Genomic DNA, 22,584 nt, shown 5'->3' on the forward strand with positions numbered 1-22,584 from the left:
GGTCAACACCCAGCTTGAAAAGTTTCCCCCCTCCCATATACTAATGTGCCACAAACAGGAAGTTAATATCACCAACCATTCCCATTTTATTTAGGTGTATCCATATAAATGGCCCACCGTGTAGTATACAGCAGGCTCAGGAGATAAATATTGATTCAATGGCGTAGCATGCAACTAGGTGTCGTGGCATACAAATAAATGAGTGGCCTAAATAATTGCTCATTAATCGTAAATCGGGGTTACATGTTCAATTAATCGTGATTTTGATTTAGGTCGTCATTACCCAGCCCTAACAATACATGAGCTTCATAGCTGTCAAAAGCTAAGTACGTAGAATTGATCACTTTCATGAACTGTACCGGATCTCCAGAGCCAGTAGGCACAAAGGGTTCTCTGGTAAGATACTGATCAGTGCTTAACTCTTTAAAGACCCAGACATTTTGAGTTTTTCCGTTTTAGTTTTTTACTACATGCCTTCCATGAGCCATAACAATTTTATTTTTGCGTCAATAGAGTGGTGTGAGGGCTTATTTTTTGCGGTGGGTGTTGTAGTTTCTATTGGCACCATTTAGAGTACCATATAATGTACTGGGAAGCATAACAAAAATTATTTGTAGGGTGGAATTGTAAAAAACCTGCATTGTTTTTGGGGTTTCGTCTTTGTCAGCTTTCACCCTGCGGTAAAAACAACTTATCTTTATTCTGTGGCTCAATGCGATTACGGTGATACTAAAATGATATAGGTTTTTTTAGATTTTACAAATAAAACCCTATGGGACACCAGTGATGGCAAATTGTAGAATGAGCTTGTTCCTCTCAAACTAGACACAATACACAGCCCCCAGACTCAGATTCCCATTATTACACAGTGGGTGCTCATTGTACTTAATAGATGGTATCTAAATCAGTAGTAAAGCTCCACGACACTCATCCTTTCAAAAACAGTAATTTTCTGCATCTTCATGAAGACCTACGGCCGTTTTGGTCAGCTCGGGTGCTTTCTCAAGGCCTAATGGGATATCACGCAGTTGTGCTTTATATCTCTTTGTCTCAAAAAAAATGCATAATAAAATAGCACTTACAACATACAAAACCCATAAGATAATTTTTGATAAAATGTTATGACATGAATCGAAACAATAGCATGGCCCAAATATTCCTGTTAAATTTGAGCTCCAAGCGGCGCTCCTTCTCTCCTGAGCCTTGTCGTGTGTCCAAACAGCCGTTTATGACCACATATGGGGTATTGTTTTACTCAGGAAAAATTGCTTTACAAATGTTGGGGTGCTTTTTCTCCTTTAGTCCTTGTGGAAATGAAAAAAAAAGAATAGATAATCCTACATTTTATTGGAAAAAAAATTAATTTTAATCTTTGATTGCCTACTTCCAATAACTTCTGCAAAAAAACTGTGGGGTCAAAATGCTCACTATCCCCCTATACATTTTTCTCAAAGGGTGTAGATTTCCAAAATGGGGTCACTTGTGGGGCGTTTCCACTGTTTTGTCCCCTCAGGGGCTTTGCAAATGCGACATGGGGTCCGCAAACCATTCCTGCTACATTTGAGCTCCAAAAGTCAAATGGCGCTGTTTCCCTTATGTGACCTGCTGTGTGTCCAAACAGCCGTTTATAACCACATATGGGGTATTATTTTACTTGGAAGAAATTGCTTTACAAATGTTGGGGTGTTTCTTCTCCTTTAGTCCTTGTGGAAATGAAAAAAAATTAGCTAAACCTAAATTTTATTGGAAAAAAAATGTAGGTGTTCATTTTCACAGCCTACATCCAATAATTTCTGTAAAAACCCTGCGTGGATCAAAATGCTCACTATACCCCTCAATAATTTCCTCAAGGGGTGTAGTTTACAAAATGGGGTCACTTTTGGGAGGTTTCCTCCTTTTTTTGCCTCCCAGGTTCTTTGCAGATGTGACATGGCCTCCGCAAACCATTCTTGCTAAATTGGAGCTCCAAATGGCGCTCCTTCCCTTTTGAGCCCTGTCGTGTATCATGATAGATTGGATGGAGTAATTAGTAAAGATATAGGTTGTAGAAGCTAAGTAAAATGCGAAAATGATACTGGGCCAAGGAATGAGTTTAAACCCTATTAGATACATCTCTAACTCGTCCAAGAGGAATGTATAACTTTAAAATTAGGCAATCAACGGCCTGTCTGAGAGGCACAATGCTGGATGCAGATATATCAGATATGTAGTGAAGATGATCCAAGATACTACTTTTCTTGTATAATTTGATTGAAATAATAGGGGACGTTTATAAATGTATATTGCCAAGTACAATTAGCATGTGTATATTGGGAAGCACAGAAAATATAGAGAGAGAGGGGAATAATACCCCAATGATCTATAAGAAACTTTTCATGGCGAGGTTACTATTCAGTAGTATGATAAATTCAGTAGCCTATGAAACTCATGACTGATTATGCAGTGTTAATAAGCTTAGGAAACTTGCGAAATAGCGATATATTGAACATTATAAAATGGATTTTTACTGTTCTAATTTATTGGTTATTCGTAATCGATATGGAGTGGAATAAAATTATTGACCAGTGTATGAATGAATATATTTTTATATATATATATATATATATATATATATATATATATATATATATATATATTATTCATTTTTTTTTAATTTCTCTTTTTCCAGTTTGTGCTTTGTACGCCATGGTTTAACACCTTCCCGACCGCCCACTGTCTTTTGACGTCAGGCGGTGCGCGTGCTTAATCTACAGAGACGTCTTTTGGCGTCGCTGCAGATCAGGCTGATGAGCGCTCGTGTGAGCACTCATCCTCTAAGCAGGAGCTGTTACTAACAGCTCCTGATCTTAGAGCAGCCTCCTGAACACAGCTGGGGTCGGCAAACATTCTGACCCCAGCTGTGTAACCCTTTGATTACCTCGGTCCGTGACCGCGGCATGATCAAAGGGAATTCCCCTCTTTGATCGCATCACCGGGATTCCAGTGATGCGATCAAACACCGGGGAATCCCTCTGCAGCCAGTCCTGGGGACCTACAATGGACCCCAGGGCTGTCTGTTCCGTGTTCGAGCACACTATGTGCTGCCCGATCAGCAGCCTGTGTCATAGTCACACAGTGTAATGTATTAGCGTACAGAAGTATGCTAATACATTACAAGTAAAAAATAAAGTTACAAATAAAGTTATCCCTTGATGGGATTAAAAAAAAAAAAAGTAACAAAACAAATAAATAAATAAAAAAAGTGACAAAAAGAGTCTTTATTTAGCATTAAATACATTTTATTGCCCCTACACTAAATAAAAACAAAAAACCTACGCATATTAGGTATCTACACGACCGTAATAACCTGAAGAATTAATCTAACGGGTTATTTAGCGTGAAACGTGAACGAGATAAAAAATAAACAAAAAAAACAATTCCGAGAATCGCTTTTTCCTATATTCACGCCGTAAAAAAAATTTGTTTTACCCCCAAACTGTGGGAAAAATAAAATACTATTTCTCTCGCATAAAACAAGGCCTCATACAGCCACGTCAATGAAAAAATAAAAAAGTTATGGCTGCTGAAACGCAGAGAGGCAAAAACAGAAAAATTTAGCTGGTCATTAAGGTCTTTTCAGGCCCGGTCATTAAGGGGTTAAGGGGGAGGGTGGGCATTAAGGGATAGTTGGGGGGGAGTGGATAATAGGAAAAATATTTTGATCTGTTTTGATTTTGATTGTAATCTGTTTTTAATGACCTCTAGAAGATGGCTGTTTTTTGTATTGAATAAAGAAATTTATAATAAAAAAATAAAAATCCATGAAAAAAGAGAAAATGAAATATTCTGGGGTTAAACGGGTTGTCATAACAACTTCTGTCCATATCCCCTGGAAGGACAACCACTCTGGACGAAACCCCAACACCTTATCTAGCCTGTGATGAAATCCCACTGCAAAGTTTACAATGGGAGCCATTGAAGGCAACCAGACCCCCATTGATAAATAAGCTAATAGATCGAGTAGCTTTAATACAAAAGGGTGTTGTCCTGATTGGACACCACCATTAATAAATGTCATTTTAAAAAAAGAAATATACTATAAATTATATATATTTACCCGATGGCCCTCCAAAACAGATGAACCCATAAGCCATTATAATAAGCGACCATTGCGAATATTAGTGTGCCTTCAGGGGCACTTTTGTGGCATTTTTTTAATTGTGACATTTTGTGCGAGCGTTTTTTGAGGTGTTTTTGAAATTATATTAAAAGTCCAGTGGAGTAAAACACCTGCAAAAAGTTCCATACCTTCAGCACAAACATCACAAATTCCGTGTTGGAAAGCCGCATATCTGCTCGACTGAATAACAATCATGCTAATCTGCTAAACCAGTGTTTAACCCGTTAGTGACCGCCAATACGCCTTTTAACGGCGGCCACTAACGGGCTTTATTCTGATGCATATGCCTTTTTACGGCACTGCATCAGGATGAGTAAACAGAGCAGGGAGCCGTCAAATCTCCCTGCTTTCAGCTGCCAGAGGCAGCTGAGGGCTGGGAGCGTCCCTGCTCTGCCGTGTGAGATCGATATAAGTATCGATCTCACATGTTTAACCCCTCAGATGCGGTGCGCAATAGCGAGCACCGAATCTGAGTGGTTTTGGAGAGAGAGACGGAGCTCCCTCTCTCTCCCAACGACACCCGGCGATAAGATCGCCGAGTGTCTGTGTCTTCTATGGCAGCCGGGGTTCCTAATAAAGGCCCCCAGGTCTGCCTGTCATGAATGCCTGCTAGATCATGCCTCTGGCATGACCTAGCAAATACCTGCCCGTTTTAAACGGACAGGCAGTAATACACTGCAATACAGAAGTATTGCAGTGTATTATAATAGCGATCGCAGAATCGCATATTATAGTCCCCTAGTGGGACTTGTAAAAAAGTAAAAAAAAAGTTTAATAAAGTTAAAAAAAAAAATGTGAGAAAAAATGAAAAACCCACCTTTTCCTCTTACAAACTCCTTTACTATTAAAAAAACAAAATAAATTAAAAAAGTTACGCATATTTGGTATCGCCGCGTCCGTAACGACCCCGACTATAAATCTATTACATTATTTAACCCACACGGTGAACGCCATAACATTTTTTATAAAAAACTATGGAAAAATTGCTGTTTTCTGTGAATCCTGACTTTAAAAAAAAAGCCCTCATACAACTGCATCGGCGGAACAATAAAAACGTTACGGCTCTTCAAACATGGAGACACAAAAACAAATAATTTTGAAAAAAAAGCGTTTTTACTGTGTAAAAGTAGTAAAACATAAAAAAACTATACAAATTTGGTATCGTTGCAATCGTAACAACCCGCTGAATAAATTTATTGTGTTATTTATATCACACGGTAAACGGTGTATATTTAAGACGCGAAAAAGCGTGGCAACATTTTTTTCTATTCCCCCCCCAAAAAAAGTTAATAAAAGTTAATCAACAAATAATATGTCCCCCAAAATGGTGCTATTAAAAAATACAACTTGTCCCGCAAAAAACAAGACCTTATACAGCTATGTCGACGCAAAAATGAAAGAGTTATAGCTCTTGGAATGCGACGATGGAAAAACGTAAAAAATGGCTTGGTCATTAAGGTCTAAAATAGGCTGGTCATTAAGGAGTTAAACCATCGGCTGCAAAACAAAGGTCTATGGTGGAAATACTATGAGAATTCCGTATCTTGTAAACATGTCCGCCTGTGGTTACTAACCTTTTGAAACAGTTCTTCTATTCTTGCAATATGTCGTTGCTCAATTCTGTCAAATCCTTCTAGAAACAAAGGTCTATGGTGGAAATACTATGAGAATTCCGTATCTTGTAAACATGTCCGCCTGTGGTTACTAACCTTTTGAAACAGTTCTTCTATTCTTGCAATATGTCGTTGCTCAATTCTGTCAAATCCTTCTAGAAATTCAATTTCTTTGTCAATATTCATAGAGTGAGGAATCTATAGAAAAAAAAACAAATATACAAATACATAAGTCTAAATATAGTGTTCATTAACCCCTTCAGGACTGAGCCTGTTTTGGCCTTCAGGACAAAGCCGATTTTTCAAATCTGACATGTCAGTTTATGTGGTAATAACTCTGGAATGCTTTTACCTATCCAAGTGATTCTGAGATTGTTTTCTCGTGACATATTGTACTTTATGTTAGTGGAAATATTTGGTCGATAAATTCAATATTTATTTGTAAAAAAAACACCAAGATTTAGAAAAAATTAGCAAAATTTAGCATTTTTCTACATTTAAATGTATCTACCTGTAAAACAGATAGTAATACCACACAAAATACTTACTAGTTTATATTTCCCATATATCTACTTTATGTTTGCATCTTTTTTGAACATTCTTTTATTTTTCTAGGACGTTACAAGGCTTAGAACTTTAGCAGCAATTTCTCATATTTTCAAGAAAATGTCAAAAGCCTATTTTTTCAGGGACCAGTTCAGTTCTGAAGTGGCTTTGAGGGCCTTATATATAAGAAAGTCCCCATAAATCACCCCATTTTGAAAACTGCACCCCTCAAAGTATTCAAAACAGCATTCAGAAAGTGTTTTAACCCTTTAGGCGTTTCACTGAAATTAAAGCAAAGTAGTGGTGAAATTTACAAATTTCATTTTGTTTTTGTCAAAGTTCATTTGTAATACATTTTTTTCTGTACCACAGAAGATTTTACCCGAGAAATGCAACTCAATATTTATTGCCGAGATTCTGTCGTTTTTAGAAATATCCCACATGTGGCCCTAGTGTGGTAATGGACTGAAACACCGGCCTCAGAAGCAAAGGAGCACCTAGTGGTTTTTGGGGCCTCCTTTTTTTAGAATATATTTTAGGCACCATATCAGGTTTGAATAGGTCTTGTGGTGCCAAAACAGTAAAGACCCCCCAAAAGTGACCTTATTTTGGAAACTACACCCCTCAAGGAATTTATCTATGGCTATAGTTAGCATTTTGAAACCACAGTTTTTTTGCAAAATTTATTTGAATTAGTATGTGAAGATGAAAATCTACTTTTTTTCTGAAAAAAACTTTAATTTTTACAAAGAATAAAGTAGAAAAAACACCCATTATAGCAATACCCCATATGTGGTAATAAACTTCTATTTGGACCCACAGCAGGGCTCAGAAGAGAAGGAGCACCATTTGGATATTGGATTTCTGATTTTGCTGGAATAGTTTTCAGTGCCGTGTCGCTTTTGCAATTCACTGGAGGGATGAAAACAGTGGAAATCCCCCAAAAGTGACCCCGTTTTGGAAACTACACCCCTCAAGGAATTTTTCTAGGGGTAAAGTTAGCATTTTGACCCCACAGTTGTTTTGCTGAATTCATTGGAATTAGTCTGTAAAGGTAAATCTACTTTTTTTCTGAAAAAACGTAGACATTTTTAATTTTTACAAGGAAAAGAGGAGAAAAAGCACCCCAACATTTGTAAAACAATTTCTCCCGATTACGTAAATATGCCATATGTGGTAATAAAATGCTGTTTGGACCCACAGCGGGGCTTAGAAGGGAAGGAGCACTATTCGGCTTTTGGAGCTCAAATTTAGCTGGAATCGTTTTTGGGTGTCATTTCGAATTTGCAAAGCCCCCGAGGGATCAAAATAGTTGAAGCCCCCCAAAAGTAACCCCATTTGGGAAACTACCCCACTTAAGGAATCTATCTAGGGGTATAGTGAGCATTTAGACCCCACAGGTCTTTTGCAGAATGTATTAGAATTAGGCCGTGAAAATTAATATCAACATTATTTCCACAAAAATGTTGCATTTTTTCAATTTCACAAAGGATAAAGGTGGAAAAAGCACCCCAACATTTGTAAAGCAATTTCTCCCGAGTACGGCAATAACCTACATGTGGTCATAAATGTTTTTTCATTAGAAAGTAATTAACCCTTTCCGGACTGATCCACGTTTTGCTTTTTCTTTTTTCCCTCCTCGCTTTCCAAGAGCCATAACTTTTTTATTGTTCCGTCAATAGAGTGGTGTGAGGGCTTATTTTTTGCGGGACGGGCTTTAGTTTTTATTAGTACCATTTTTTTGGTACATACAACTTTTTGAACACTTTTTATTTCAAAGTTGTTTTTATTAAGATTTTCCAAAAGCTTATAAAGACATGCCAAACATATGTTACAGTGTTACATAAAGGTCATACAGTGCAGAAATTAATATATGTTACATCAATACATTCTCCAACCTGGAGTCAAGACGAGAAAGCTTAAAGAAGAATGACATAAATTAATTATCATTATGGCAAATAAGTGATTTGGAACAAGCACTAATTCACTTAACTTTCTTGGTCAAGGGGAAAACATAGAACAGGGGTAAGGGAAAGTAAGGAAGGGCAAGGAGGGAAGGGAGTAGGTTCTGGAGTTCGGTCAGCTAATACCAATGCCGCTGCTGAAAATAAGAAGTACAAAGCATATTGTAGATAATGGATATATCATATAGAGTGAGACAACCGGATTAGAATGTTGAAGTTCACGTACCATCCATGGATGCCATATTCGAAGATATTTTTGCCTCGTTAACAATTCCCAATGCGCTAATTCCTCCAACCGCCCCAGTTCCGATACTTTAGCTTCCCACTGAAGCATTTGTGGAGGTACCGTGAATCTCCATAATGCCGGTATAAGCAATTTAGCTGCTGTAATCAGCAAAGTGGGTAGGCAATGCTTCTTAGGGGTAAAATCAGGAGTGGGTTTCCATAACAAAATTAACTCTGGCGTACGTTGCAGATTCATAGAGCATATGTGGTTGATCTTACTCTCAATCGGTTGCCAAAAGGGCACAATAAGGGGGCATTCCCACCAAATGTGTAGATAAGTACCCCGTGAAGCATTGCATCTCCAACATAAATCCGAAACAGCGCTATCTATAGCATGCAATACCACTGGCGTCTTATACCACCTAGTTAAGAGTTTGTATGAGCTCTCCTGTATTCTTGTACACCTAGAAAAACCTAATGCATTAGACAATATAAATCTAGTTTCGGGTTCTGTCAATGAAATATGGAGGTCAGTCAACCATTTTTCCATGTAAACTGGTGTCGGAGGGCAGATCAGGGAAATTAAGTTGCTATATGTGTTGGATAGGATCTTGCGAGGAAAAACAGGATTAGAAAGTGTTTTATCCAGCCAGAGCTGAGAAGAAGTCTGAGTAGGCAAGGAGCGGAGAAGAGCATCACAACTCTTTATAAAAGTGTGTTTAAAGAGGAAGTCCCGAGATTTCACCCCCATTTTATCAAAGGCCAAGGAAACGTTCTTCTGAGGGTTGTCATTTAGTAAAGATGAGACTTTGATGTGATGTGGGATTTCCCAGGGATCAGGTGTTAGTGTAGAATTCTGATGTAAATAGCAAGGGACCAAATTCAAAGGCATATGTAAGGAAGGAATTAGGGATGCACGATGCATCGAAACTTCGATACTGTTTCGATGCTTTGCATCCCCAAACGGTTCGATATAGTTGTTTCATGTATTTCGATACTAAGTTGCGCCGCCGCACAGCTCAGTATAGTAACACATGAATGAATGACAGCGCGGCTGCAGCTGTGTAATACAGTCATTGCCGCGCTTCTGAGTCCTGACAAGTGCGTGGGGTCAGGATGATGCGATGCAGCCAGCGCTGCACAAATGAGCACCGGCACTGTAGACAGAACATGGCGGCCGCACTGCAAAACACCCCCGTGTTCTGTCTTCAGTGCCTGTGCCGCCGCTCATTATTGCAGAGCTGGCCACATCTCCTCATGCTGACCGCGCACACAGTTAGGCTGGATTCACACGAGCGTGTGCGCTTTGCGCACGCAAAAAACGCAGTGTGTTTTGCGTGTGCAAAAGGCACTTAACAGCTCCGTGTGTCATGATCATAATGACACTCCGTTTGTATGTTTGTAAACAGAAAAGCACGTAGTGCTTTTCTGTTTTCATTCATACTTTTCACTGCTGTTGAGCGAATCACGCGCGTCCCACGGAAGTGCTTCCGTGTGGTGCGCGTGATTTTCACGCACCCATTGACTTCAATGGGTGCGTGATGCGCGAAATAAGCACAAATAACGGACATGTCGTGAGTTTTACGCAGCAGACTCATGCTGCGTAAAAATCACGGACTGTCTGCACGGCCCCATAGACTAATATAGGTCCGTGCGAGACGCGTGAAAATCACGCACGTTGCAGGAACGTATATCACGTTCGTCTGAATAAGCCCTTACTGTCAGGAGCGGGGCAATGACTGTATTACACAGCCGCAGCCCTGCTCTATAACGGCAGAGATCAGAGAAACCTCATCTCCGCAGCTTTTCCCCTGAATGCTGCGATCACAGCGGACTGCAGAATTCAGGGGAAAGTGAGAAGGGGGATGCCCCTGGATGGCGTCACACTAAATTCCTGTGACGCGATCGAGGGCCACACCATACATGGGCAGACAGACCAGGGTCTATTGAAGGACCCCAGGGCTGTCTTACCATATTTCCCGTTGTTAGGGCATACTTAGTTATGTCCTAACAACTGACTTTGTACTATCCGTACACAGGCTAATGTACTGTAATATAGATATATGCCAGTACATTAAAGTTTAAAAATAAAGTAAAAACAAAGTAATGTTAAATAAAAAAAAAATACACATACACCATTTTTTTTTACAAAAAACATTAACATAAGTCTCAATACATAAAACATACATATTGGGTATTGGCGCGGCCATAATAACCTGCACAACAATTTGTTTGCGTCATTTATGATGTGTACACTGTAAAAAAGTAAAATAAAAACTTTTCACTTATTAATGTAAGGCACGAGGTGTGATGAATTTAACCTCCATGTGCCTCACATTAACCCTTTCAAGAACGAGCTCATTTTGACCTTCATGACCAGCCCCATTTTCTCAAATCTGACGTGTCAATTTATGTGTTAATAACTCTGGAATGCTTTTGCCTATCCAAGCGATTCTGAGATTGTTTTCTCGTGACATGTTGTACTTTATGTTAGTGGAAAAATTTGGTCAATAAATTCATTGCTTATTTGTGAAAAACACCAAAATTTAGAGAAAATTTGCAAAAATTATGATTTTTCTCATTTTAAATGTATCTGCTTGTAAAACAGATAGTAATACCACACAAAATAGTTACTATTTTACATATTCCATATGTCTACTTTATATTTGCATTGTTTTTGAACATTATTTTATTTTTCTAGGACGTTACACGCCTTAGAACTTTAGCAGCAATTTCTCACATTTTCAAGAAAATTTCAAAAGGCTATTTTTATAGGGACCCGTTCAGTTCTGAAGTGGTTTTGAGGGCCTTATGTACTAGATAGACCCCATAAATCACCCCATATTAAAAACTGCACCCCTCAAAGTATTCAAAACAGCATTCAGAAAGTTTCTTAACCCTTTAGGCGCTTCACAGGAATGAAAGCAATGTAGAGGTGAAACTTACAAAATTTTTATTTTTTTGCTGAAATTTGTAAGAAATTGTTTTCTGTAACACAGAAGGTTTTACCCGAGAAATGCAACTCAATATTTATTGCCCAGATTCTGCAGTATTTAGAAATATCCCACATGTGGCTCTAGTGTGATAATGGACTGAAACACCGGCCTCAGAAGCAAAAGAGCACCTTGTGGATTTTGGGGCCTCCTTTTTTTAGAATATATTTTAGGCACCATGTCAGGTTTGAAGAGGTCTTGTGGTGCCAAAACAGTGGAAATCCCCCAAAAGTGAGACGGTTTTGGAAACTACACACCTCAAGGAATTTATCTAGGGGTATAGTTAGCATCTTGACCCCACAGGTTTTTTGCTATATTTATTGGAGTTTGTCTGTGAAAGTGAAAATCTACTTTTTTCTGAAAAAACATAGAAATGTTTAATTTTTACAATGAAAGTAGAAAAATCACCCCAAAATTTGTAAAGCATTTTGTCCTGATTACAGAAATACGCCATATGTGGTAACAAACTGCTGTTTGGACCCACGGCAGGACTCAGGAGGGAAGGAACAATATTTGGCTTTTGGAGCTCAAATTTAGCTGGAATGGTTTTCGGGTGTCATGTTGCATATGCAAAGCCCCTGAGGTACCAAAACAGTGGAAACCTCCCAAAAGTCCCTTTAGGGGATTGGAACGAGCGATCATTCGGTCGCTGGTACAATACACTGCAATACTAATGTATTGCAATATAATGTCATTTTACAGGCTCCTGTAACAGCGCGATCGCTGTTCCTGTCCGTTAGTCCCGGGTGTAATACACAGCTGACACCTGCAGAATATGGAGCGGGCGCAGCGCGTGAGCCCGCTCCATATATAACCCCTCGCACCACGACATGCTATTAAGTCGTAGTGCACGAAGGTGTTAATGCGCAGCGGATGGTGCAAATTGAAAATTAAAATTTTCCACTGATATGCCATTTTAATGCACAATATATTGTGCCCAGTTTGTGCCACTGAAGAAAAATACCTCATGCAATATTGAGCGGGTTCTCCCGGATATAAAATAGCATATATGTGGACGTAAGCTGGTGCTTGGGCATGCTGTGGGGCTCAGAAGGGAGGGAACGCCATTTGGCTTTTGGAGCGCAGATTTTGCTTGGTATCTGTTCTGTTTGGGGTTTTGCTGTTATTTCAATTTATAATGTGTCTGTATGTGTAAACTGGGCAAAGTACATCAGGGCATAATAAGAGGGTATAATAATGGGGTACATAAATAATAATTCGCAGATATGTGGCCGGTGTCGGACTGATAAATGACGCACAATATTATCCGCTTTTGGAACACTATGCACATTTTGCATCGCCATATTCTGAGAGCCAGAACTTTTTTATTTTTTCTCCAACGGAGCTGTGTGAGGGCTTATTTGTTGCGGGACAATCTGTACTTTTCATTGGTACCATTTTACATGTGATTTTTTTTTATCACTTTTTATTTGAGTTTTTTGGAAGCAAAGTGACAAAGAAACATAAATTCTGACAATGTTTTTTTGTATTTTTTTTTACAGTGTTCACCGTGCGGTATAAATGACATTTTACTTTATTCTGCGGGTCGGAACGATTACGGCGATACCATATGTATATAGGTTTTTTATGTTTTGTGGCGATTGCGCTATAAAATAACTTTTCGATAAAATTATTTATTTTTTGTGTCACCATATTCTGAGAGCCATCATTTTTTATTTTTCCGTCAAAAAAGCGGTGTAAGGGCTTGTCTTTTGCGGGACGGGTTGTAGTTTTTATTGGTACTATTTTTGGGGTACTTGCGACTTTTTGATCACTTTTTATTCTATATTTTGGGAGGGTTGATGACCAAAAAATAGTGATTCTGACATTATTTTTTAATAATTTTTTTTGCGGTGTTCACCGTTCGGGAAAAATAATATTATAGTTTTATAGTTTGGGTCGTTATGAACGCGGTGATACCAAATATGTGTACTTTTTTTTACATTTTAATTTTTTTCCTATAATAGACTAAAGCAATTTTTGTTTTTGTAACTTTTATAACTTGTTTTTAACTTTTATAAAACATTTTTATTACTTTATTTTTTACTTTTTACTTGTTTTACTTGAAGACCTGCAGCACTGATCGCTGCTATAATACATTACACTACCTAGGTAGTGTAACGTATTATAAACTGTCAGTGTGACGCTGAGAGTCATACTGACAGGAAGCTTATGAGGACCGGCCTCCGGCTGGTTCTCATAGGCTGCTGTGCATGGCAGACCCAGGGGCTGTTGTATTGCCTCCGGTTCTGCCTTATAACCGACTGCAGCACCAGCAATCGGTCCCCGGGAAAGTTTGTTGTAGCAACAAACTTTCCAGTTCGTTGCTACAACACACTTTTCCTGCGATCACATGACCGGGACCTGAACTAATCAGGTCCCGATCATATCTCCGGGACCAGAGGCAGGTGATAACAGCGCGATCCGGGTGTCAGCGCTACTCTGAGACACCCGGATCGCGCTTTTAACACCCACCGTGAATTCATGTCGGCACTGCACAGAGCCCAGCAAGTGCCGACGCGAATTTACTGTGGGCGGTCGGGAAGCGGTTAATAGTAATTAACCCCATCATGTACCTCACACATTAACCCATTATTACTGAGAAACATAATGGGGTTAATTACTATTAATGTGAGGCAGATGGAGGTTAAATTCATCATCACACCTCGCGCCTCACATCAGAAAATGGAAGAACTATTTTTTTTATTATTACTGTTGGCAAAATATCGAGTTGGTATCGAAATCGCAAAACGAAAAGTATCGTTATCGAAGTCCAAATTCTGGTATCGTGACATCCCTAGAAGGCATATTGAGAAAGTTTAATTTAACATGCAGATGTTGCGACACCAGAGTAGTACCCTTCAAAAGAGCACTAGAAAAGTGATCAAGGTGCGAACTTTTTGCGAGACTCCACAGGGCACTTTTTTCCCATCCCAGCATTTAAGTATGTTCTAGCTCTGTATATAAAGTACCCTGAAAGGAATGTTGTAGTAAGAGCCATCTGTTCAAGTGATTAGCAATATAATACGAATGAATGTCAGATAATCCCATTTCCCCCATCTTGACAGAATGAATCAATTGTATATGCCGATGTCTGGGTCTTTTCTTGTTCCATAGAAAGCTCGAAAATATTCGTCTCACTGACAGGAAGATTGATTTAGGTAGCCATATTGGTAGTGTCTGAAGCAAGTACAATATTTTGGGTACTATAAAAGTCTTTAGTAAATTTTAACGACACATCCAAGACATAAACGGAAGCTTTAAGGAATCCAATTGGTGTTTAATAGATGCTACCATCGGGACATAATTAAGTTTATACAGCAGGGAGGGACAGTTTGGAATAGTAATACCTAAATACGAGATCGATGTGGAAAGACATCTAAACGGAGATTTACAGGCCACTGTCGAAATTAACTGTTGAGGAACTGAGACATTGAGAATTTCGGATTTGCTATAATTAATTTTTAAATTGGATAAGGTACCAAATTCCGTAAAAGCTTGTGTTATGTTCCGAAGGGAGGCAGACGGTTCTGACACCAGTAGCAACAGATCATCTGCAAATGCCGCAGTTTTATGGGTAAATTGGCCTATCTTTTGCCCAGTAATACTGTCATCCTGACGGATCTTCTGAATCAGGGTCTCCATCACTGTCACAAAAAGCGAAGGCGATAAAGGGCATCCTTGCCTAGTACCGTTTGAAATTTGAAGATTTAGACAGTATGCCATTCACTCTAACCTTAGCGCTCGGTTGGTGATAATGTGTCAATATAGCTTGTGTAAATTCAGGAGGAATGCCAAATTTTGACAAAGTAGCGACCATGTACTGCCAACTCACCCTATCAAAGGCTTTCTCTGCATCTCTGCTAAGAAGAACCAGCGGTGTACGGGTTGAGCGGGCCTGTTGAACCAACCGGACTACTCTTGTTGTGTTCTCCCTACCCAGTCGTCCCCCAACAAATCCCGTTTGTTCCGGACCTATACGTTTGGGCAATAGCCTGCCTAATCTAGACGCTAAAGCCTTCGCCCACCACTTAAGATCCGTATTTAACAATGAGATAGGCCTATAGCTCCTACAGAATATGGGGCCCTTACCTTCTTTCGGCAAGACTGTAATATGTGCCTCCAAAGACTGGTGAGTCAGACTAGCACCACCCAACAGAGAATTACACAAGAACGTGAAATGGGGCAACAAAACATTGCAAAATGTCTTAGAGTATTGAATCTGGGCCAGGACTTTTCCCTGATGGAATGGTCTTGAGAAATTTATGAAGCTCCTCTGTGGTAAAGGGTGCAGGAAGCGAGACTTGATATTCCTGAGTAAGTTGAGGCAAACTAAGTTTGTCTAGAAACGCCTTTGTACCCTCTGCTAAAGTAACTGGTAAGTTAACATCCACGCTAAGGTTAGCGTACCAAAGGAAAGGTGAGCTCCCAAATAATCCCACATGTTAACTTTCACATGACAGGCTATATCGGCAAAAAGGATGTCATACACTTTGCCAATAAAATACGGGAGCAGAGACAAGGGGGAGTTAACTGTTAACAACAGTTGTGTAGTTGGCATTAACCACATGCCAGACAAAACCAAAGTAATAAGAATATAAAGCAATAAGAGCGCCCAAAGTGATAACGGTCAAGTTGCATCTTAAAGCATACACCATGTCCTGTTCAAATCCAGAAAGTGCGACACACTCCTACTCATGGATCCGATGCGGAAGGAATGGCGTCATCCGACAACAAAGAGACTGTCCATATGTGAAAAACAGTCCCAACGGTATTCCTAAGAGTAGTCAAGTCTCTGTCGGCCCAGATCTCAGCGTCGATCTTTTATTTTTTGGCGACTTTATCTTCCCAGCAACTATCCACGGAGAAGGCTCCAGTAACGGAGGCACCATTATCCGCGGCGATATATCCATAGGCTGGAGACCCAAGACTTCTCAAGCGTGGACCAGATCCTAGTGTTTCCTGATAGTGATTTGTCGGCCATCTTTTTGTATCGCTAATCCAAATGGGAACAGCCAGCGGAATGGAGTTGTGGCCGAAAAACTTTCCGCTTCTGCAAAGTGGCGGACACAATATCCTGATAGAGGTAAATCGTGGTTCCCTCAAAGTCTATGGTACCTTTCATCCATGCTGCTTTAAGAATCGAAGCAGTATCTGTGTAGCTCAGGAGACCGCAAATAATGTCACAGGGGGGATCATTAGGTCGAGGATTCGGACGCAATGCTCTATGGACACGTTCTATCTTAATCTTGTCGTGGCTGCATTTAATTTTAAGAAAGCCAATTTCCCCAGGATGAGGGCTGCAATTCAGGATATGGACTGGGAAGAACTAATGTCAAATAATAGAACAAATGATAAATGGGAGATTTTCAAATCTACTTTGAGTTATTATAGTGCAAAATTTATTCCTATAGGTAACAAGTATAAACGACTCAAATTAAACCCCACATGGCTTACACCTTCTGTGAAAGGGGCAATACACGACAAAAAAAGGGCATTTAAAAAATACAAATCTGAGGGTACATCTGCAGCCTTTGTAAAATATAAAGAGCTTAATAAAATCTGTAAAAAGGTAATAAAATTAGCAAAAATACAAAATGAAAGGCAGGTGGCCAAGGATAGTAAAACAAATCCCAAAACATTCTTCAAGTATATAAATGCTAAAAAGCCAAGGTCTGAACATGTAGGACCCCTAGATAATGGTAATGGGGAGTTGATCACAGGGGATCAAGAGAAGGCAGAGTTACTAAATGGGTTCTTTAGCTCTGTATATACAACAGAAGAAAGAGCAGCTGATGTAGCCGGTGCCAGTGCTGTTAATATATCAGTTGATATACTGAATTGGATGAATGTAGATATGGTCCAAGCTAAATTAAATAAAATAAATGTGCACAAGGCCCCGGGACCAGATTGGTTACACCCTAGAATTCTTAAAGAGCTTAGTTCAGTTATTTCTGTCCCCCTTTTCATAATATTCAGAGAATCTCTAGTGACTGGTATAGTGCCAAGGGACTGGCGCAGCGCAAATGTGGTGCCTATTTTCAAAAAGGGCTCTAGGTCTTCCCCGGGTAATTATAGACCAGTAAGCTTAACATCCGTCGTGGGGAAAATGTTTGAGGGGCTATTGAGGGACTATATACAGGATTATGTGACAATAAATAGCATTATAAGTGACAGCCAGCACGGTTTTACTAAGGACAGAAGTTGTCAAACTAACCTAATCTGTTTTTATGAAGAGGTGAGCAGAAGTCTAGACAGAGGGGCCGCAGTGGATTTAGTGTTTTTGGACTTTGCAAAGGCATTTGACACTGTCCCCCATAGACGCCTAATGGGTAAATTAAGGACTATAGGTTTAGAAAATATAGTTTGTAATTGGATTGAGAATTGGCTCAAGGACCGTATCCAGAGGGTTGTGGTCAATGATTCCTACTCTGAATGGTCCCCAGTTATAAGTGGTGTACCCCAGGGTTCAGTGCTGGGACCACTATTATTCAACTTATTTATTAATGATATAGAGGATGGGATTAATAGCACTATTTCTATTTTTGCAGATGACACCAAGCTATGTAATATAGTTCAGTCTATGGAAGATGTTCATGAATTGCAGGCAGATTTAAACAAACTAAGTGTTTGGGCGTCCACTTGGCAGATGAAGTTTAATGTAGATAAATGTAAAGTTATGCATCTGGGTACCAACAACCTGCATGCATCATATGTCCTAGGGGGAGCTACACTGGCGGATTCACTTGTTGAGAAAGATCTGGGTGTACTTGTAAATCATAAACTCAATAACAGCATGCAGTGTCAATCAGCTGCTTCAAAGGCCAGCAGGATATTGTCGTGTATTAAAAGAGGCATAGACTCACGGGACAGGGATGTAATATTACCACTTTACAAAGCATTAGTGAGGCCTCATCTAGAATATGCAGTTCAGTTCTGGGCTCCAGTTCATAGAAAGGATGCCCTGGAGTTGGAAAAAATACAAAGAAGAGCAACGAAGCTAATTAGGGGCATGGAGAATTTAAGTTATGAGGAAAGATTGAAAGAATTAAACCTATTTAGCCTTGAAAAAAGACGACTAAGGGGGGATATGATTAACTTATATAAATATATTAATGGCACATACAAAAAATATGGTGAAATCCTGTTCCTTGTAAAACCCCCTCAAAAAACAAGGGGGCACTCCCTCCGTCTGGAGAAAAAAAGGTTCAAGCTGCAGAGGCGACAAGGCTTCTTTACTGTGAGAACTGTGAATCTATGGAATAGCTTACCGCAGGAGCTGGTCACAGCAGGGACAGTAGATGGCTTTAAAAAAGGGTTAGATAATTTCCTAGAACAAAAAAATATTAGCTCCTATGTGTAGAAATTTTTCCTTCCCTTTTCCCGTCCCTTGGTTGAACTTGATGGACATGTGTCTTTTTTCAGCTGTACTAACTATGTAACTATGTAACTATGCTCACACCCAGAACTGAGGAGAAAATGTCATGAGAAAGTTTTGCCAGTCTCATGAGCATAGGACTTTGGTACACCCCGCAGTCTAAGTGTATGTTCACACGATTAACAAAATACGTCTGAATATACGGAGCTGTTTTCAAAGAAAACAGCTACTGATTTTCTGATGTTTTTTGAGCAACTCTCGTTTTTCGCTGCGTTTTCTCTGCGTATTTGGAGCTATTTTCAATAGTCTCTGAAAAAAACGGCTCCAAAAACGTCCCAAGAAGTATCCTGCACTTATTTTGACGAGCCATAATTTTACGCACCGTATTTTGACAGTGATGCGTAAAATAAAGGCTTGTGGGAACAGAACATCGTAAAACCCATTGCAGGCAATGGGCAGATGTTTGCAGGCGTAATGGAGCCGTCTTTTCAGGCATAATTCGAGGCGTAAAACGCCTGAATTACGTCTGAAAATAGGACGTGTGAACATACCCTAATGTTCTTCCTCCTACTCCTGTTTTCCTGGTCCTCTGAAACATTTAATTTAATTGATCTTGTTGGGAGTGCAGAGTGCTTCTCACTGTGTCGTGATAAGCTCTCATGTCTGCCTGTGCAGATTCCAGCGTCTCCACGTGTGTGACTATCTGGCGTAAGTCAGTTCGTATATCAGTGAGTTCCTTGGTGATAGGAGTAAGAGCCTTATACAAAATCCATTTCATGAACCCCCGTGCCTGGTCATAAGTGTCCCCCGTCTCAGATTGCTCACCTCCAATGTCAGCTTCTGAGTCTTCTTCTTGCCGTTTTGCAGCCGCATGGTTGGGCGTCATCTTAAATTTTCGGGCCGGCGAACCCTCGTGCCGCTTATGAAGAAATTTCTCCATATCAGCCTGTGCTCTCCCTATTTTAGGGGTGCCAGACTATTCTTTAAGTTTATCCTTCGCCGGTTTGACCATGGTCTAGGCTTGTGGGCATTTGAAGCTAGGGTTTTGGCTGATATCAGTGAGGAACTCTAATCTTAAACTGCCATCACGCTGTACGGCTACGCTACGCCCCCCAACTTTTTGAACACTTTTTATTACATTTTTTGGTAGAGCCAAGGTGACCAAAAAAACGGTGATTTTGAGGTTTTTAAATTCTTTATTTTTCACGGCGTTCACTGTGAGAGTTAAATAATGGTATATTGGGGACGTGGCTTTGCAATGGCGGTGTGAGGACGTGCATTCCAGGAGCTCCGGACCGACACCACTCACAATCACCTACCACGGGCTTACTTACCTGCTCCAGAAGCGGGATGACTAAGGGCCGGCACCGCAAGAGTCTCTCGGTCACTCCCGGCACCACGTCCATTGACAGGTTCCTCCGCGGCCTTCTTCCACTCCCGCTGTCGGCCGCAGTCGGTCCCCGCCAGCACGAGGGGGCTCCCCTCCTGCCAGCACCTTGGCTCCGGCGTGATTCGTCAGTGGCTCCCAGGACTGCTCTCTTGCCACCTCGTCTCCGGAGGTAGGTCCGAGTAGAAGGGCCATGTCTGTGTCGGCTCCACCGGCGCTAGCTGCTGCCCTCCTCCCCCCTCTGTCCCAACCTGTGTTAGGACAGGAAGATGGCCGCATAGCATTACAAGGCGCCATATTCTGCCACCACGACCTTGCACTCTCCTCCAGTGGACTGGCTGCACCTCAGTAAGGGTTCGCCTGCCCTTTTGAGGGGATCACTCGCCCCATCAACCATCCTGGGGGACCATCATCCTGCCTCATCTCCGGGCCCCGCCCCCTCCATGGAACGGACCCTAGCTGAGCTGTGGGAAATGGTGCGGGTATTACCCACCAAATCCGACCTGGATGTCCGCCTCTCCCGGCTGGAAGAGAAGCATGACCTGCCATTGGGGTGGTATCTCAAGACATACGCTTACTGGCTGCACGGGTGGATGCATTGGAACGCCAAAACTCCGTCCACACCACGGACATCTCGGTCCTCTCTCAGACTTTGGACACCCAATCTACCCAAATGCGGGACTTCTCACTGCACCTGGATAATGTGGAGAACAGGGGGAGGCAGAATAACCTGAAGTTGAGAGGCATTTCGGAATCTGTGCCGCCGGAGGGGTTATGATGCCGTAACTCATATGTTTAATAAGCTCATGGACAGACCAAGCGATATGGCCATTGAGATGGATAGGGTGCATCGCCTGGCGGGCCCTCAGAACAGGGAAGGTAATCGCCCGCGAGATGTCATTTGCAGAGTGCACTTTTAGAAACAAAAATAGGACATTGCACAGAGAGCACGGGAGAAGGGGGCCATTCCTTTCAATGGCTCTGAGGTAACCATTTTGCCGGACGTCTCCAGACTGACTCTACACATGCGCAGGGTGGTCCGCCACCTGCTGGAGGCTACCAAAGAGGCGGGCGCTACCTACAGGTGGGGCCATCCCTTCCACATTATTCTCCGCCGCCAGGGGCAATCATTTGCCGTCCACTCCCCGGAGGATCTGGTAGACGCCTTCCGCTTTCTGGAGATCTCCGCAGTGCGGCTTCCGGACTGGACAGAGCCACCGCCATCGTTCTTTCCTAGAGGTGGTCCTTACCCGGATCCTGTGCGCCCAATTCTGCCTCGTCCCAGAGACGGTCCACTTGAGCAGCGGACACCTGGACGGCGCTCCTCCCGCAGAGACTGACCGGCCTACATCCGGACGTATAGATTAATTCTCTTTCCATAGGGGTGTCGGTTGTTGCACGCATACTGTGCGTTTAACCTTTTTCTTTGGAGTGTTCTACGAGAGGGGCTGATGCTGGACTGGGTGGGGATCAGGTATGGGACATTGGGTTCAGCTTGTTGGGTCTGGGGTAAATGTCTCAGGGGATCTACATCTGCACTTCCAGTTGACCCGATGTCGGGGGCCGGGAGGTCCAATCTGCTTCTTTGCACCGCTGTCATTCTACGTTCCCCATTAGGGTTCCGTGCTGTTGTGTCGCGTTCAGGGGGCAATCTCCTCCTGGGAACGACATAATACGCAAAGTATTGATAAGAAGTTTTGTACTCCGCCGTTAGAGGGGCAGTATTGTTCCACTCTCTGGGTTTTTTCCCTGTCTAAGGGAGTTTCTCTCTCTCTCTCTTCCTCTTTTCTTCCCCTCTCTGTCTTTCCTCTTTCTTCCAATATGTCTAACGTCATCGTTGTCTCCCTGAATGCACAGGGCCTGAACATCCCAGAGAAGAGATCCTCCATTCTCCGTCTTCTCTGGAAGAAGAAAGCGCAAGTGGCGTTTCTTCAGGAAACTCACTTCCGTGCAGATAGCATACCACGGTTGACGGACTCTCACTATACGGAGGGGTATCACAGTGCTTCACCGGACTCCAAGACCAAAGGGGTCTCCATTTTGATTTTGCGCTCTCTTCCTTGGGAGCACGTGGAGATACTGGGGGGGATCTGAATGTCACTTTGGATCCGACATTGGACTCCTCGCGTGGGCATTCGTCCTTACTCGGGTCAGAACACCGCCGTATACGTCGGTTGTTACATGAACACCAACTGGTAGATACATGGCGGCTCCTGCACCCAAACGACAAAAGATTACACTTTCTTTTCGGCCCCTCACAACACATACTCCAGACTGGACTACTTCTTTCTTCGCCACTCCCATCTATCCGACCTCTCC

At 41.4% G+C, this 22,584-nt stretch overlaps 2 long non-coding RNA genes across 2 annotated transcripts in view; both read right to left on the bottom strand.

Annotated features, from left to right (window-relative positions):
• Nucleotides 1-5,799, bottom strand: part of LOC142750992 (uncharacterized) — a 45,000-nt gene extending 39,201 nt beyond the window's left edge. The window contains exon 1 of the long non-coding RNA XR_012882668.1: nucleotides 5,734-5,799. This is a non-coding gene — a long non-coding RNA (uncharacterized LOC142750992). The remainder of the gene's footprint in view (nucleotides 1-5,733) is intronic.
• Nucleotides 5,800-5,873: 74 nt separating this feature from the next.
• The window catches only part of LOC142750993 (uncharacterized), a 109,074-nt gene continuing 92,363 nt past the window's right edge, over nucleotides 5,874-22,584 (bottom strand). The window contains exon 3 of the long non-coding RNA XR_012882669.1: nucleotides 5,874-5,970. This is a non-coding gene — a long non-coding RNA (uncharacterized LOC142750993). The remainder of the gene's footprint in view (nucleotides 5,971-22,584) is intronic.

Source organism: Rhinoderma darwinii, chromosome 3 (genome assembly GCF_050947455.1).
Source record: "Rhinoderma darwinii isolate aRhiDar2 chromosome 3, aRhiDar2.hap1, whole genome shotgun sequence".
In the NCBI taxonomy this organism is placed as follows: Eukaryota; Metazoa; Chordata; class Amphibia; order Anura; family Rhinodermatidae; genus Rhinoderma; species Rhinoderma darwinii.